The 11,874-nt window shown below is 45.1% G+C and overlaps 6 non-coding genes across 6 annotated transcripts; all 6 read left to right on the forward strand.

The window, feature by feature from the left end:
- The first annotated feature begins 118 nt into the window (after positions 1–118).
- Positions 119–192, forward strand: trnan-guu (transfer RNA asparagine (anticodon GUU)). The gene has a single exon. It is a non-coding gene; the product is annotated as a tRNA-Asn (tRNA).
- A 3,549-nt stretch (positions 193–3,741) lies between these two features.
- On the forward strand, positions 3,742–3,815 carry trnan-guu (transfer RNA asparagine (anticodon GUU)). Its single transcript has one exon. It is a non-coding gene; the product is annotated as a tRNA-Asn (tRNA).
- Positions 3,816–9,503: 5,688 nt separating this feature from the next.
- On the forward strand, positions 9,504–9,577 carry trnan-guu (transfer RNA asparagine (anticodon GUU)). The gene has a single exon. It is a non-coding gene; the product is annotated as a tRNA-Asn (tRNA).
- A 387-nt stretch (positions 9,578–9,964) lies between these two features.
- On the forward strand, positions 9,965–10,038 carry trnan-guu (transfer RNA asparagine (anticodon GUU)). Its single transcript has one exon. It is a non-coding gene; the product is annotated as a tRNA-Asn (tRNA).
- Positions 10,039–10,920: 882 nt separating this feature from the next.
- On the forward strand, positions 10,921–10,994 carry trnan-guu (transfer RNA asparagine (anticodon GUU)). Its single transcript has one exon. It is a non-coding gene; the product is annotated as a tRNA-Asn (tRNA).
- Positions 10,995–11,381: 387 nt separating this feature from the next.
- trnan-guu (transfer RNA asparagine (anticodon GUU)) lies at positions 11,382–11,455 on the forward strand. Its single transcript has one exon. It is a non-coding gene; the product is annotated as a tRNA-Asn (tRNA).
- Positions 11,456–11,874: the final 419 nt, after the last annotated feature.

Consider the following 11,874-nt stretch of genomic DNA (forward strand, 5'->3'; position numbering starts at 1 on the left):
CCCTGCTTGGCTTTACTCAGTCTCTGTTGCACAATCGTTTACCCCACAACCAAAAAGACCGGAACACCCGCCCCCAGTCCCCCGTGCAGTCTCGACACCTGTGGGCTGCGCATTGTCAGTCTCTGTGGCGCAATCGGTTAGCGCGTTCGGCTGTTAACCGAAAGGTTGGTGGTTCAAGCCCACCCAGGGACAATATCATTGTTATTGCCAGGTAATGCAGAATCCTGCACAAACGTGCAGTGCGACAGTTATGTTGGTTATACCATGTTATAACAATCGTGTTATAACCAGGACGGTCGTTTGATGAACGCAGTAACTGTTTTATCAAGGGTGATATGCAACTTTGGGGTTGTGTTGTTCTTCAGCAACTGCATACTTATTGCCAAGTTCATTACCTACAAGTCACATATTTTAAACAATCAAGGCGGTATGGAGAGGAAGTACCAGAGCACCTCCATCCAGCCACCCGGTCCTCTCTCGAGGCCCCTGCTTGGCTTTACTCAGTCTCTGTTGCACAAACGTTTACCCCACAACCAAAAAGACCGGAACACCCGCCCCCAGTCCCCCGTGCAGTCTCGACACCTGTGGGCTGTGCATTGTCAGTCTCTGTGGCACAATCGGTTAGCACGTTCGGCTGTTAACCGAAAGGTTGGTGGTTCAAGCCCACCCAGGCACGATATTACAGTTATTGCCAGGTAATACAGAATCCTGCACAAACGTGCAGTGCAAGTGCTTCCCAAAAAAGCCCTGATTTTGTTTCACAATAGCGTCCATGCTAGACTCGGTCATTTGATGAACGCAGTCAACTGTTTTATCAAGGGTGATATGCATCTTTGGGGTTGTGTTGTTCTTCAGCAACTGCATACTTATTGCCAAGTTGTATTGTATTGTATTCTATCTTTATTTGTTTCAGACATATAAAACAAAAAAACAATATATACACACTACATATATTTTCATTTACAGATACGAATATATATGTAGATATACACACACACACGTATGTGTTCAGATAAACAAAAAAAATATATAATGAAATAAAACAAAATCGTCTGACATAATGTAACAATGTTTGGCCTAAAAAGGAGTAGGAAGAAGTATGAACATACTTATTAATTCCTACCCCTGGTCAACATCTTATTGATCCCACATAATTCACCTAATTCCCATCATCACATACTCCACACAATACACGAGGAGAACCTATATAAACATGGCTACCGTGATTGATATAATTTGGATATAATTTGATATTTTTATACATACAATGGGTGATCATCTTTATTGGTATCATATTCTTCCAAAATCAGTTTTCGAAGTATTTTCATGAACTTACTAATTCCTGAGCATTGCTGTAGATCTATCGTAAAACTATTCCACAGTTTTACCCCATAAATAGTGACACAAAAGGTTTTAACCTTTGACCGTGCTTTAAGAATCCTTAGATTCAATTTCCCCCTCAATTCATAGTCTCCTTCTCTGTCATAGAACATCCTCTGTATATTTCCTGGTAACATATTGTATCTGGCCTTGTACATAATTTTTGCAGTTTTATAGTTTATAAGATCCATAAACTTCAGTATTTTTAATTTCAAAAACATGATGTTAGTATGGTCTCTAAATCCTGCTTTATTAATCATCCTGATTGCTTTTTTTAAAATTTTACATATTGGTTGAAGTGCAGTTTTATATGTGTTTCCCCAAATTTCCACACAGTATTCCAAATATGGCAATATAAGTGAACAATAAAGTACCCGGAGTGATTTGGAAGGCAAAAAATATTTAACTTTACTCAGTACAGAGATGCTTCTTGACAGTTTGGCTTGTATATGCTTTATGTGAGGTTTCCAGCAGATTTTGTTATCTATTATCACACCCAGAAATTTTGTATCCGAAACTTGCTCTATTTCAACATTGTTTACTAATAATTTTGCTTCTGCATCTTTTTTACAATTTCCGAATAACATAAATGTAGTTTTTTCCAAATTTAATGATAGCTTATTTCTATCAAACCATGTTTTCAGTTTAATCATTTCTTGTGTGACAATTTCCAAAAGCTGCTGTGAATTCTCTCCAGCACAAAAAATATTTGTATCATCTGCAAATAGAATAAACTGTAGTATATCTGATGTTCTACATATATCATTGATATAGAGGATAAACAGCTTTGGTCCCAATACTGACCCCTGCGGAACTCCACAAACAATGTCCACACACTCTGAGTGATATTCCCCAATTTTCACAAATTGCTGCCTGTCTCTCAAATAACTCTTTACCCATTCTAACACCACTCCTCTAATGCCGTAGTATTCCAGTTTATCAAGTAATATGTCATGATTAATTGTGTCAAAAGCTTTTTTTAGGTCAATGAATACACTAACTATACATTGTCTTTTATCTATATTGTTGGTGATATTTTCGATCAGTTCCATTAATGCCAATGATGTTGATCTATTTGATCTGAAACCATACTGACTATCCATTATTATTTTGTGTTTATCTATAAATTTGTCAAGTCTATTACTAAAGACTTTTTCCAGTATTTTTGAAAATTGAGAAAGTAGAGAGACAGGCCTATAATTTGTGAATTGGTGTCTGTCACCATTTTTAAACAGTGGTGTTACTTTAGCTGTTTTCATTTGTTTTGGGAATGTACCAGTTTGTAAGGACAAATTGCAAATGTGTGTTAAGGGTTTGGAAATGCCCTCCATCACTCTCGTAACGATTTCCATATCAATGTCGTCAGAGTCTGTAGAGTTTTTTGTTTGTGATTTCCCAACAATGTCAATGATTTCCATTTCTTCCACCACCGTTAAGAACATTGAATGAGGATTGCGGTCAATGAGTCTAGTTTCTTTCTCCACAGAATCTGTTATATCAGGAATTGTTTCAGCCAAGTCTGGCCCAACACTTACAAAGAATTTATTGAACTCATTTACCACATCTCTCATATTAGTAATATTTCTATCATTATTTGCGAAATACGAAGGATAGTCTGCCTGCCCCGAGCCCTTTTTGATGATGGTATTTAATGTAAAGTTCATTACCTACAAGTCACATATTTTAAACAATCAAGGCGGTATGGAGAGGAAGTACCAGAGCACCTCCATCCAGCCACCCGGTCCTCTCTAGAGGCCCCTGCTTGGCTTTACTCAGTCTCTGTTGTACAATCGTTTACCCCACAACCAAAAACACCGGAACACCCTCCCCCAGTCCCCCGTCCAGTCTCGACACCTGTGTGTTGTGCGTTGTCAGTCTCTGTGGCGCAATCGGTTAGCGCGTTTGGCTGTTAACCGAAAGGTTGGTGGTTCAAGCCCACCCAGGGACGATATTACAGTTATTGCCAGGTAATGGAGAATCCTGCACAAACGTACAGTGCGACAGTTATGTTGGTTATACCATGTTATAACAATCGTGTTATAACCAGGACGGTCGTTTGATGAACGCAGTTAACTGTTTTATCAAGGGTGATATGCATCTTTGGGGTGGTGTTGTTCGTCCGCAACTGCATACTTGCTGCCAAGTATGTGTGACCTACAAGTCACATATTTTAAACAATCAAGGCGGTATGGAGAGGAAGTACCAGAGCACCTCCATCCAGCCACCCGGTCCTCTCTCGAGGCCCCTGCTTGGCTTTACTCAGTCTCTGTTGCACAATCGTTTACCCCACAACCAAAAACACCGGAACACCCTCCCCCAGTCCCCCGTGCAGTCTCGACACCTGTGTGTTGCACGTTGTCAGTCTCTGTAGCGCAATCGGTTAGCGCGTTCGGCTGTTAACCGAAAGGTTGGTGGTTCAAGCCCACCCAGGGACGATATTACAGTTATTGCCAGGTAATGCAGAATCCTGCACAAACGTGCAGTGCGACAGTTATGTTGGTTATACCATGTTATAACCAGGACGGTCGTTTGATGAACGCAGTCAACTGTTTTATCAAGGGTGATATGCATCTTTGGGGTGGTGTTGTTCGTCCGCAAATGCATACTTGCTGCCAAGTTCATTACCTACAAGTCACATTTTTTAAACAATTAAGGCGGTATGGAGAGGAAGTACCAGAGCACCTCCATCCAGCCACCCGGTCCTCTCTCGAGGCCCCTGCTTGGCTTTACTCAGTCTCTGTTGCACAATCGTTTACCCCACAACCAAAAACACCGGAACACCCTCCCCCAGTCCCCCGTGCAGTCTCGACACCTGTGTGTTGCACTTTGTCAGTCTCTGTAGCGCAATCGGTTAGCGCGTTCGGCTGTTAACCGAAAGGTTGGTGGTTCAAGCCCAGCCAGGGACGATATTACAGTTATTGCCAGGTAATGCAGAATCCTGCACAAACGTGCAGTGCGACAGTTATGTTGGTTATACCATGTTATAACAATCGTGTTATAACCAGGATGGTCGTTTCATGAACAAAGTCAACTGTTTTATCAAGGGTGATATGCATCTTTGGGGTGGTGTTGTTCGTCCGCAACTGCATACTTGCTGCCAAGTTCATTACCTACAAGTCACATTTTTTAAACAATTAAGGCGGTATGGAGAGGAAGTACCAGAGCACCTCCATCCAGCCACCCGGTCCTCTCTCGAGGCCCCTGCTTGGCTTTACTCAGTCTCTGTTGCACAATCGTTTACCCCACAACCAAAAACACCGGAACACCCTCCCCCAATCCCCCGTCCAGTCTCGACACCTGTGGGCTGCGCATTGTCAGTCTCTGTGGCGCAATCGGTTAGCGCGTTTGGCTGTTAACCGAAAGGTTGGTGGTTCAAGCCCACCCAGGGACGATATTACAGTTATTGCCAGGTAATGGAGAATCCTGCACAAACGTACAGTGCGACAGTTATGTTGGTTATACCATGTTATAACAATCGTGTTATAACCAGGACGGTTGTTTGATGAACGCAGTTAACTGTTTTATCAAGGGTGATATGCATCTTTGGGGTGGTGTTGTTCGTCCGCAACTGCATACTTGCTGCCAAGTATGTGTGACCTACAAGTCACATATTTTAAACAATCAAGGCGGTATGGAGAGGAAGTACCAGAGCACCTCCATCCAGCCACCCGGTCCTCTCTCGAGGCCCCTGCTTGGCTTTACTCAGTCTCTGTTGCACAATCGTTTACCCCACAACCAAAAACACCGGAACACCCTCCCCCAGTCCCCCGTGCAGTCTCGACACCTGTGTGTTGCACGTTGTCAGTCTCTGTAGCGCAATCGGTTAGCGCGTTTGGCTGTTAACCGAAAGGTTGGTGGTTCAAGCCCACCCAGGGACGATATTACAGTTATTGCCAGGTAATGCAGAATCCTGCACAAACGTGCAGTGCGACAGTTATGTTGGTTATACCATGTTATAACCAGGACGGTCGTTTGATGAACGCAGTCAACTGTTTTATCAAGGGTGATATGCATCTTTGGGGTGGTGTTGTTCGTCCGCAAATGCATACTTGCTGCCAAGTTCATTACCTACAAGTCACATTTTTTAAACAATTAAGGCGGTATGGAGAGGAAGTACCAGAGCACCTCCATCCAGCCACCCGGTCCTCTCTCGAGGCCCCTGCTTGGCTTTACTCAGTCTCTGTTGCACAATCGTTTACCCCACAACCAAAAACACCGGAACACCCTCCCCCAGTCCCCCGTGCAGTCTCGACACCTGTGTGTTGCACTTTGTCAGTCTCTGTAGCGCAATCGGTTAGCGCGTTCGGCTGTTAACCGAAAGGTTGGTGGTTCAAGCCCAGCCAGGGACGATATTACAGTTATTGCCAGGTAATGCAGAATCCTGCACAAACGTGCAGTGCGACAGTTATGTTGGTTATACCATGTTATAACAATCGTGTTATAACCAGGATGGTCGTTTCATGAACAAAGTCAACTGTTTTATCAAGGGTGATATGCATCTTTGGGGTGGTGTTGTTCGTCCGCAACTGCATACTTGCTGCCAAGTTCATTACCTACAAGTCACATTTTTTAAACAATTAAGGCGGTATGGAGAGGAAGTACCAGAGCACCTCCATCCAGCCACCCGGTCCTCTCTCGAGGCCCCTGCTTGGCTTTACTCAGTCTCTGTTGCACAATCGTTTACCCCACAACCAAAAACACCGGAACACCCTCCCCCAATCCCCCGTCCAGTCTCGACACCTGTGGGCTGCGCATTGTCAGTCTCTGTGGCGCAATCGGTTAGCGCGTTCCGCTGTTAACCGAAAGGTTGGTGGTTCAAGCCCACCCAGGGACGATAAGTTATTGTCAGGTAATGCAGAATCGAAGGACAGTGAGGAGGCATCAAAGTTCCACAACACCTCCACCTTTTCAAGTGGTGACATTGCCTCATCGCCATTCTCCTCCTCATTTGTTGTTAACACAGAAGACACCATGTGTTGCTTTGCTGTGTTGGCCATGTTACTTTCTCCTTCTTTAAACTATGCATCAGAATCATCATCGTTCTCCATTGTGTGAAAGCTATCAGTTTGTTGGAAATCGATGACCCAGCCTGTAGATTATAAACATTTATAGCAGAACAATAGTTCCCTGTCTGTGCTTACAAGTGAATGTATAACAATGAGTCTGGTTTACTCTAATGACCCAAAAACTAGTGAGGTGTACACTCAGTGTTTTAATATTAAATGTTCACTGGATAAAATTAAAAGACCTAAAATGCTTCGTTCAACTTTTAATGGGGAAAAATATGTATATAATAAACTGGCAAATTTCATAAAAAAAATAATAAATTGGTGTTAAAAAACTTAAAAATGCAGTGTTAAAGCATTCCACATATTAAAATATACTCTGTTATTTATCAGATGATTTACATTGTATAAATCAAAAGTAGCTCTGTCTTGTCAATAATAAGACCAAAGAGCTGTGTGTAGGGGAGAGCGGGGTAAGTTGTCACACGGGTAAGTTGTCACACTGTTCATAACTCCAACACTAGAGGCTCTATCTCAAAAATGAAATAGCCACTTTGTGTGACTTCTTCTTCTATAGTCAACCTCCTGTTCACATGTGGTCAAGACTGCTCTAATCTGAGGTGAGCACATCTTTTTTATTTTTTTGACCTAAAAGGAAAAATAAATCACTTTAAATTTTCTTCAGTACAACTTTGTTAGGTATAGATGTTACAAATTATTATTTTACACAAAATAGAGGAGACATTAACGTGTCTTTTGATACTTCAGCTGATGTGCTATGTTGAGCTAACCCTGACATTTAGCCAAAATTAGCATAAATGTCAGTTTGGGGCAAGTTGTCTCATTAACTTTGGGGCAAGTCGTCACATGTGACAACTTGCCCCAATACAAATAAATGCTCCAAAAAATTGTGATATTGTAATTCATTTGTATTTGCAATAAGGTTTTTGAAGAAAGGAAGGAGAGGCAGGAATTAAGGAAGGAAGGAAGAAAGTAAGATGGTTCGAAATTATCAACGAAAGACAGAGCGTGGCAGAACACCACCTGACATTATGTTAAAGGCAGTCAGGCAGGTAAAGATGCAGAACAAATCAATCAGAAGTACAGCAAAGGATTTTGACATAAATTACCGTACTCTAACTCGGTATTGTCAAAAGATTACCAGAGAAGAAATTGAAAGTCAGACAGCCATGCCAACAACAATGGTTGGTTATACAACGCCAAGGAAGATTTTTTCCCCTGATTTGGAAAAGCAGCTTGTTGAGTATATTACTAGGTCAGCTGACATTTATTTTGGTCTGTCACCAAGTGAGGTCAGAAAGCTTGCCTACCAGTTTGCTGTGGCACACGAACTGAAGTTTGTGCCTTTGTGGGCAGAAAAAGAAAAGGCCAGCAGACGCCACCTCTCTGGGGACACCTCAGGCCCTCCAAGGTTTGGAGGCCTATCTCCCCCCACCACCACTTCCCCTGCCGGTGGCGGACTCCCTCAGGTGTCGGTGTGTTGGTGGTTCTTTGTGTCTGGGGGTGGGCGTCCGGGTACACACCGGCTCACTCCTTGGCGGCCGCTTGTCGGGGCCTGGGGCCTGGGGCTCACTCGGGCCCCTTTGGAGGTGGGGTGCCCCCGGCCTCTCGGCCTAGGGCTCGGTCACTCAGGCGCGGCTTGGGGCCGGCGGAGCTCACGGGCGCGTCACTGCAACTCCCCCTGACTTCTGCTCCGCGGCTGCTGGGCGAGCCCTCATCTGGGACTCTCCTCAGCTCTTACTGGGACAGTGGCGCGGCTGCCCCTCTGTTGGTCTTCCATGGTCTCTTGTGTTCTGGGGGCCTCTGGATGTCTGGAGTTTTGATCTCCTCCATACCCGCTTCACACCCTGGAGGACGGGGCTGTGGCCCCCCCACACTCCCTAGCAGATCATTACATGGAGAAACCTTTGGAATGCAAGCATGCTGATCCACACAGGTATGCACACATGGGTATTCACAGACGCGGACTAAAGCTTTCTTGGCTGCTGCCTCAAAGCACACTGTGCGCTGTCTATCTTGCGTGCTGCACAATATCGTTTATTACTTAGTAAATACTGATATCTATGACTAGCTAGTTTATTGTGATGGTGCTTTGTTTTCTCTATTATTATGTTGCTCTTTGTTGTTTGCTGTCTCCTCTGTTTGTTTTTGTTTGTTTGTTTGTTTGTTTTTTTTCTCCATACAGGTGACCCAGGAGTTTTTTTTTTTTTTTTTGTCTCTCTTCCCCCCCCCTTCTCACCGTCTCTTCTCCCCTTTGGTTTTCTTTCTTTCTCTCCCCCTCTCTCTCTCATTCATTCCCCCTGTCCTATTTATTTAAAAAAAAAAAAAAGAAAAAAAAAAAAAAAATGACAAAGGATGAACTGAAGCTCTGCCATCACGTAATGTCGCATACTGCTGTTTCTGATGTCATTTAGAAAAAAAAAAAAAAAAAAAAAAATGGAGAGGAAGTACCAGAGCACCTCCATCCAGCCACCCGGTCCTCTCTAGAGGCCCCTGCTTGGCTTTACTCAGTCTCTGTTGCACAATCGTTTACCCCACAACCAAAAACACCGGAACACCCTCCCCCAGTCCCCCGTCCAGTCTCGACACCTGTGTGTTGTGCGTTGTCAGTCTCTGTGGCGCAATCGGTTAGCGCGTTTGGCTGTTAACCGAAAGGTTGGTGGTTCAAGCCCACCCAGGGACGATATTACAGTTATTGCCAGGTAATGGAGAATCCTGCACAAACGTACAGTGCGACAGTTATGTTGGTTATACCATGTTATAACAATCGTGTTATAACCAGGACTGTCGTTTGATGAACGCAGTTAACTGTTTTATCAAGGGTGATATGCATCTTTGGGGTGGTGTTGTTCGTCCGCAACTGCATACTTGCTGCCAAGTATGTGTGACCTACAAGTCACATATTTTAAACAATCAAGGCGGTATGGAGAGGAAGTACCAGAGCACCTCCATCCAGCCACCCGGTCCTCTCTCGAGGCCCCTGCTTGGCTTTACTCAGTCTCTGTTGCACAATCGTTTACCCCACAACCAAAAACACCGGAACACCCTCCCCCAGTCCCCCGTGCAGTCTCGACACCTGTGTGTTGCACGTTGTCAGTCTCTGTAGCGCAATCGGTTAGCGCGTTCGGCTGTTAACCGAAAGGTTGGTGGTTCAAGCCCACCCAGGGACGATATTACAGTTATTGCCAGGTAATGCAGAATCCTGCACAAACGTGCAGTGCGACAGTTATGTTGGTTATAACCAGGACGGTCGTTTGATGAACGCAGTCAACTGTTTTATCAAGGGTGATATGCATCTTTGGGGTGGTGTTGTTCGTCCGCAAATGCATACTTGCTGCCAAGTTCATTACCTACAAGTCACATTTTTTAAACAATTAAGGCGGTATGGAGAGGAAGTACCAGAGCACCTCCATCCAGCCACCCGGTCCTCTCTCGAGGCCCCTGCTTGGCTTTACTCAGTCTCTGTTGCACAATCGTTTACCCCACAACCAAAAACACGGGAACACCCTCCCCCAGTCCCCCGTGCAGTCTCGACACCTGTGTGTTGCACGTTGTCAGTCTCTGTAGCGCAATCGGTTAGCGCGTTCGGCTGTTAACCGAAAGGTTGGTGGTTCAAGCCCACCCAGGGACGATATTACAGTTATTGCCAGGTAATGCAGAATCCTGCACAAACGTGCAGTGCGACAGTTATGTTGGTTATACCATGTTATAACCAGGACGGTCGTTTGATGAACGCAGTCAACTGTTTTATCAAGGGTGATATGCATCTTTGGGGTGGTGTTGTTCGTCCGCAAATGCATACTTGCTGCCAAGTTCATTACCTACAAGTCACATTTTTTAAACAATTAAGGCGGTATGGAGAGGAAGTACCAGAGCACCTCCATCCAGCCACCCGGTCCTCTCTCGAGGCCCCTGCTTGGCTTTACTCAGTCTCTGTTGCACAATCGTTTACCCCACAACCAAAAACACCGGAACACCCTCCCCCAGTCCCCCGTGCAGTCTCGACACCTGTGTGTTGCACGTTGTCAGTCTCTGTAGCGCAATCGGTTAGCGCGTTCGGCTGTTAACCGAAAGGTTGGTGGTTCAAGCCCAGCCAGGGACGATATTACAGTTATTGCCAGGTAATGCAGAATCCTGCACAAACGTGCAGTGCGACAGTTATGTTGGTTATACCATGTTATAACAATCGTGTTATAACCAGGACGGTCGTTTCATGAACAAAGTCAACTGTTTTATCAAGGGTGATATGCATCTTTGGGGTGGTGTTGTTCGTCCGCAAATGCATACTTGCTGCCAAGTTCATTACCTACAAGTCACATATTTTAAACAATCAAGGCGGTATGGAGAGGAAGTACCAGAGCACCTCCATCCAGCCACCCGGTCCTCTCTCGAGGCCCCTGCTTGGCTTTACTCAGTCTCTGTTGCACAATCGTTTACCCCACAACCAAAAACACCGGAACACCCTCCCCCAGTCCCCCGTGCAGTCTCGACACCTGTGTGTTGCACGTTGTCAGTCTCTGTAGCGCAATCGGTTAGCGCGTTCGGCTGTTAACCGAAAGGTTGGTGGTTCAAGCCCACCCAGGGACGATATTACAGTTATTGCCAGGTAATGCAGAATCCTGCACAAACGTGCAGTGCGACAGTTATGTTGGTTATAACCAGGACGGTCGTTTGATGAACGCAGTCAACTGTTTTATCAAGGGTGATATGCATCTTTGGGGTGGTGTTGTTCGTCCGCAAATGCATACTTGCTGCCAAGTTCATTACCTACAAGTCACATTTTTTAAACAATTAAGGCGGTATGGAGAGGAAGTACCAGAGCACCTCCATCCAGCCACCCGGTCCTCTCTCGAGGCCCCTGCTTGGCTTTACTCAGTCTCTGTTGCACAATCGTTTACCCCACAACCAAAAACACGGGAACACCCTCCCCCAGTCCCCCGTGCAGTCTCGACACCTGTGTGTTGCACGTTGTCAGTCTCTGTAGCGCAATCGGTTAGCGCGTTCGGCTGTTAACCGAAAGGTTGGTGGTTCAAGCCCACCCAGGGACGATATTACAGTTATTGCCAGGTAATGCAGAATCCTGCACAAACGTGCAGTGCGACAGTTATGTTGGTTATACCATGTTATAACCAGGACGGTCGTTTGATGAACGCAGTCAACTGTTTTATCAAGGGTGATATGCATCTTTGGGGTGGTGTTGTTCGTCCGCAAATGCATACTTGCTGCCAAGTTCATTACCTACAAGTCACATTTTTTAAACAATTAAGGCGGTATGGAGAGGAAGTACCAGAGCACCTCCATCCAGCCACCCGGTCCTCTCTCGAGGCCCCTGCTTGGCTTTACTCAGTCTCTGTTGCACAATCGTTTACCCCACAACCAAAAACACCGGAACACCCTCCCCCAGTCCCCCGTGCAGTCTCGACACCTGTGTGTTGCACGTTGTCAGTCTCTGTAGCGCAATCGGTTA

This window comes from Maylandia zebra, linkage group LG3 (assembly GCF_041146795.1).
Source record: "Maylandia zebra isolate NMK-2024a linkage group LG3, Mzebra_GT3a, whole genome shotgun sequence".
Taxonomy (NCBI): Eukaryota; Metazoa; Chordata; class Actinopteri; order Cichliformes; family Cichlidae; genus Maylandia; species Maylandia zebra.